The following is a 6,474-nucleotide window of genomic DNA, read 5'->3' as shown; positions in this document are numbered from 1 at the left end:
CCATAGAGTCCAATGGCCAAAGCGGCTGTTTTCTCCAGGGGAACCGATCTCTATCGGCTGGAGAGCAGTTGTAATAGCAGGAGATCTCCAGCTAGTACCTGGAGGTCGGGCAATAAAGAAACAGTGCAGGCTAACTATATCAAAGACATGTATTCAAATTTCAAAAAACAGTGTAAACACACAGACAAGACTAACAATAACAAAGGTGTCTATCTAAAGTATATACAGAAATATGTACAAAAGCTGTTCTCAAAGTGACAGCAATAATCAAACAAGCAAGCAAGCACAATGGCTATCTCCAGCGGGACTAGAAGAATTCAATGTAGAGTAGTCCAATGCTAATAGCTTGGTGTATCAACGTCCGCAGAAATAAGGCTTCTTCACATTTTTTCAAGTGAAAGGTAACAGGGGAAACAGAGGAAACGCTATCCCGGATATTGTAGCGCTTTCACCATATGCTTGGCTTCATCAGCCTCAGCTGTAGAGGACAAAGCCCACAGTATATAAGCCTTCAAGGAGGTTCTTATATTTGAATCAGAAGATTTCAAAGTATATATTTTATTTTGTTTTTAATCCTTTTATTTATTATAGCTCCCAAAGAAGTGGGCTGCTAGTAATTAGATTAGTAATTAGCTAATAAGAAGCAGTGAACTGTTGTTACAGGTCCCCCAAGATAATTCTTTCATCATCAGGATATCTGACAATATTACAATGTACAAAACTAAGACAGACTCTCTCCAAATATACTTAGAAGGTGCATGTGTTGTCTGGGTGGAGACACAAGGCTGAGTCTGAGCCCAGACAGGATAACTGAGCCTCCAGCATGATATGCGAGAGGCTGCTGCGAAAAGAAACCAATTACATGACTTGCCCAGCTCCATGGACTGTCACCTCCAGGACAACCAGGGCTCCAGAAAGTTGTTCCTCTCTCAGTCGGTCTGAGTATTACAAATATGCAGAGACAATTATGGGACCCGTGAGACTTGAAGAGGGATGCCATCCTACCTCCCAGTTTCTGGGCTGCCCTCTCATTGATCAGCCTACCCACCTGCAGGGCCACCTCATCTGCCTGAGTGGTCCATGCCATGGCAAGGGGAGGTGGGGGTGACTCTGGCTTTTCCTGCTTAGCAGGTGAGGTGGCTCCTGTTCCTGCCCCCCAGCACTGCCGTCACCTACCTGGCTTGGGTGCTGGCTCCCCCTCCTTTTTGCTCTCTTCCCTCAAAATGGTAGCCAAGAGCTCACAATGTAGCATCATGAGATCTTGCCATTCTCAATTTAAAATTTTTAATTGTTTCTTTTTGGAATGTTTGGGCAAACCTGGAGGTTGACCATGTTTTGTACAAACATCCCCCTACTCTGTACCTGACCCTAGTATGTGGATTTAATGATCCACGTGTTAAGGTTCCAGTTCAAAATTAGATATAGGATATAGCGAAAGTAATGGAAACAGACTGATTTGGGAAGAGGGGATGGTGGAGATTTACCAGTGGAATGTAGAGAGGAAAATTATGGACTGTCAGCCTTGTCTCTTGAGCACCTGGTAGATGTGAGGACTGGCCAACTCCCTCTTTGGCAGCATTACAGGATATTCTGTTCAGAAGGATCTGTCCTCAGTTAATTTGGCAACATTTGTAATCCTGTCATGCAAACGAAAGCCCCTTTGAACTAAAATGATCACAGTAATGCTCAAATTACATTATTAAGGAAACATTTTCCTACCACTAGGGGCAAGACACCAGAGGAGAATAGAACCAAATACGGCTGTCTGGAAACCTTATTTGTGTCTATCCCACCTTTCTTGGAGCAGCATATGTAACTTGGAGCAGCATATGTGTTTTTCTGCATTTTATCATCATTACAGCCATGTGGGGTAGGTTAAAGTAACAGAGAGAGAGAGAGAGAGAGAGAGAGAGAGAGAGAGAGAGAGAGGCCCAAGGTCACCTGGTAAATGTCATAGCAGAATGAGAATTTGAACCCAAGTCCCTTAGATTTCTTTCTTTCTTTCTTTCTTTCTTTCTTTCTTTCTTTCTTTCTTTCTTTCTTTCTTTCTTTCTTTCTTTCTTTCTGCCTGCCTGCCTGCCTGCCTGCCTGCCTGCCTGCCTGCCTGCCTGCCTGCCTGCTAACAAGTTTCCAAAAGTGGTCATACAAACAATCCAATAAAACATAACCATAATAAAATGGCCTTGGGCAGGTTTTCCCAGGAAATGTGGCACCAAAATTCCTTAAATAAATATTCGTTACAATAAAGCACTAAAACTAACAATCACCTAGTGAAATGACTAAACACAGGTACAAGTAAATAATTCCTGATCAGCAAATTCAAACTACTGTACCATCTGGGCCACAATGGGTCCTTTCCTCCTCCTAAAAAGCCTGCAACCCTGACCTGGATGGCCCAGGCTAGCCTGATCTCATAAGATTTCAGAAGCTAAGGAGGGTCAGCCCTGGTTAGTATTTGGATGGGAGACCACCAAGGAATACCAGGGTTGCTGTGCAGAGGAAGGCACTGGCAAACCACCTCTGTTAGTCTCTTGCCATGAAAACCCCAAAAGGGGTCACCATAAGTCGGCTGCGACTTGACGGCACTTTACACACACACACAAAAAGCCTGCAGTGGGTAGACTAGACTTTCAAATACGTGTTTCAGAGGGATGATGCTACTATAGAAAAGGCCTGGGATTTAGTGGTTGTAATTCTGAAATTGGGGCAGTAGAATTTATGATAACTAATTGCTAAAGGGGAGGGCACTGGTTTAATGGTAATATTTCTGTTGAAATTTGTGAGGATTGTCAGGGGAAAAAATGGCTACAATTATCATCCTGGATTGGGAGACACCTGAACTTTTGAATTGAACCATGTGTTCTCATTGCTGACCCTTTATTCCGGTCCTTCCCGTAATTATGAGGGATGGAAACTTGCATTTAAAATTTTAAATATACATGTGTGGTATGTGTGTGCATGCATGCTTGCATGGGCATGCACTACCACGTAGATATAAAACACAGATGTAAGGGTAGAAATTTTTGCTTTCAATTGTCATGCACCAGTGGGGATGTTTAGTGAACATTTGGAAAAGATTCAAATATTCAGAGTTTATTTGGTGAATATTCACAATTAAAGTTGACAGTGGGCAATATTGAGGGGTTTCTGCTCAACCTCACCCTGACCGTGATGACAAGCAACAGGCCCCTCATAGCTGCCCCCTTTCCATTTGCAGCTTCAAAGGGAAGGCAACCATTTCCTTGCGTGATTCATAAACAGCCTACGACGGATTTTCGACCTCAGCCATCTTTTTTTGTCAACCTCAATTTCCATCAAGGCACTTCTGGCTCCTCTGCAGGGAAAAAGAACAATCTGATTTGAGATTTGCCCAAGCAGTGGAGGAGACACAGGGTGGATTCTTCCATTCCTCCAGTGCTTTGGAAGAGAGAGGACGGCACATCGTCTGACATGCTGCTCTTATTGCCTGGCTGGGGCACGGAGGCCTCCGAAGGCACGGGAAGCAAATGCAATAAGAGACCGGCGAGGTACCTGTTGTTTTCTTTGCACTGTCTCTGTCTCATGCTTATAAACGATTCTGCATGGAGGAAATTGGCCTAACTGGAGACACTATTAGAATAAATATTGCTCAGAGTTTCTGTCATTTCCTTTCAGTGCTGTTCTGCTGCAAATTGAGCTTCCCGTTTTAAAGCAAGAGGCAATGGGAGATTAAAATGATAGATGCTACTTAGAGTTGGGCATAAATGCTTTGCCTACCTGCAATCCTTCTCTCTGTCTGTGAGGCAGAGCGCTCAGGTAATATAAAGTGCTCAAATAAAACTTCTCATAAATGCAAAACTTGGCCAATCTCACAGATCGGACTGGGAATCATAGCAAATGTGAGCCCTCGCTTATCTGCCCGAGCTTTGGAAAGCCTTGCATGTTGTTCATAAGACTCTCAGAATTGTATCTGCTTGTATAACCAATGCACCTCTGTGGACATTGTCTAGTTGTACCCCTACATGGGGTTTTACAATTGTGAACAAGGAAATGCAGTGTGGGGAATGGCCCACATATTAATAGCCCCCTTTAAGCAAGTTTATTTGGAAGGAAGCCCTACTAAATTCAATGACACTTGGCCCTGGTCTACACACGCAGCAGAATGAAGAGATAGCTACATAAGGTTGCCAACCTCCAGGTGATAGCTGGAGATCTCCTGGAATTACAACTGGTCTCCAGTTCCCCTGGAAAAAATGGCTGTTTTGGAAGGTGGGCTGTATGGCATTATACCCTGCTGAGGTCACTCCCCTCCCCAAACCCTGCCCTCCCCAGGTTCCACCCCCAAAGTCTCCAGTTATTTACCAACTAAGAGCTGGCAACCCTAAAGCTGTACTATTTCATACTGTTGGTGGCAGGAGAGCCATTTTTAAATACTCTCCGGGGTTAAACCCCCCACCCCCAACATATCATAGCTAGCTGCTTCTTGTTGTGTTAGTTTTCTACACACAGAAGTGTTGTTTTTTTAACACAAGGGAATATTTGAAAATGGTATCACCTAGTGTAGGGTTGCCAGCTCCCTCTTCACCACCGGTGGGAGGTTTTGTGGGTGGAGCTTGAGGAGGACAGGGGTTGGGGAGGGGAGGGACTTCAATGCCATAGAGTCCAATTGCCAAAGCGGCCATTTTCTCCAGGTGAACTGATCTCTTTAGACAGGAGAGCTGTTGTAATAGCAGGAGCTCTCCATCTAGAATCTGGAGGTTGGCAACCCTAGTTTAGTAGTCAGCATTGTTTCCCAGAGAACCATGAGAATTGTAGTTCAGAGGTGCAACTAACTACACTAAACTCAGTTTTTTTTCTAGGGTTTCCAACCTCCAGCTGGGGGCGGGAGTTCTGGAATTACCACTGATCTCTAGATGACAGAGATCAGTTCCCCTGGATAAAACTGCAGCTTCAGAGGGCAGACTCTACAGTATATCATAGGTCTTTTACCTAGGGTGAGGCTCTCTTGACCCACCCTTTTCTGTTCCAAATCCTTAAAATGTTATGTGTGTTGTTGTTTGCCCTGGAGAAAGTCCTGGGTTTCCAGAGTACTGCAGAATTGCCAGCAGAAATCCAGAAGCATCTGAGTCCTTGCCCTTTGAAAATGCTGATTTGTAATTGGCTGTAGTGCTTTCTGTGAGAAAAACATCACCCCATGCCCCCAGCTCCCCTCTCCTGCTCTTTGGCTTATGCATGGAAATGGGGACAATATGTCTCGGGATGATCTCAGGGGAGATGGAAGAATCGCGTTACAAAAGGATCAGGAAGACCTGGTTGGGCGGGTCGGGCCAGTCAGGCATGAGGTCATCTCTAAGGGAACTGAAAACTCATGCATAACCCCACTCAGCAGCTGAGAATTGGATAAAGCAAAAAAGGAGAGGTAGTTTAGCTGCTTAAGTGACTCTGAGAATCCTGTAGGGTAAGCTGCCTGGACAAAAATGTCTTATCTGTGAATGGGTGGTTTAATGTGTGGAAATGGGCAGTTTAAGCTTTTTATGGCATGGAGGTAAATAACATCACCTGGTAAGCAGCATTCCAACAAGGAGGGCTGCCAACCTCCAGGTACTGTTGGAACGTAAACGGCACAGCATTGATGGCTAAACCAAAATAATGTAATATACTCCTATGCACTTTTTCCTTTTACCAATTCTTTTATCATATGTGATTATATACTACAATAAATATGTTTCACTCTGCAGTAGTCTCCTGTTGATATTACACTATAAGCATATCGAAAAACATACTCAACAAATTCAACATGAAATGGACACCATAAACAATAATATACATTAACAAAGTATGAATGTCCTGTGTAATGTCCGATGATGAAAATCATCACAAGTTATGCCAAAGAGTCGCCACACTTAATAATCAGCCGGGTGATTCCCGATGTAAAAGCCGAGAGGTTTCCGGAGATTCACAAGCCGAGAAGTTTCCTGAGATGGGGTTCTGGTAATACACCCATTTCGCCACTGGCACTTCATCTATCGGAGGTATCCTCTATGTGGCAATAAGCGAGACGCCTGTCTAATAAACATATGATACAAAACTACAACTAACATGCTATAATACAAAAATTACACAAATTACAATGTGAAATGCAACGCTGAAGACACATACCATACAATGGAAGAACGTATCTTCTTTCTTAAGCGGACGGCATGCTGGCTCATCTTAACCCATCACATCAGTTCACCGGGAGAAAATGGCTGTTTTGGCAATCGGACTCTATGGCCAAAAACCTCCTGCTGGTGGTGAAGAGGGACCTAGCAACCCTACCAACAAGCCTTGATTAAATGGATAGGGCATTTTTCTCCTGGCCTATTGGCAACCCTACTGTGATATTTTGAGGGGTGGGGTTTCCAAACTGTTCCTCCCTTCCTGCGGTTCTGCATGGGCCTCAGCCTTGTATCTGTCTTTCCAGCAGTGAAGAGACACTATCTTGGAAAATGAAAG

The sequence above is a fragment of the Euleptes europaea genome, chromosome 1 (genome assembly GCF_029931775.1).
Source record: "Euleptes europaea isolate rEulEur1 chromosome 1, rEulEur1.hap1, whole genome shotgun sequence".
In the NCBI taxonomy this organism is placed as follows: Eukaryota; Metazoa; Chordata; class Lepidosauria; order Squamata; family Sphaerodactylidae; genus Euleptes; species Euleptes europaea.
Note: the sequence above shows the minus strand (reverse complement) of the source record.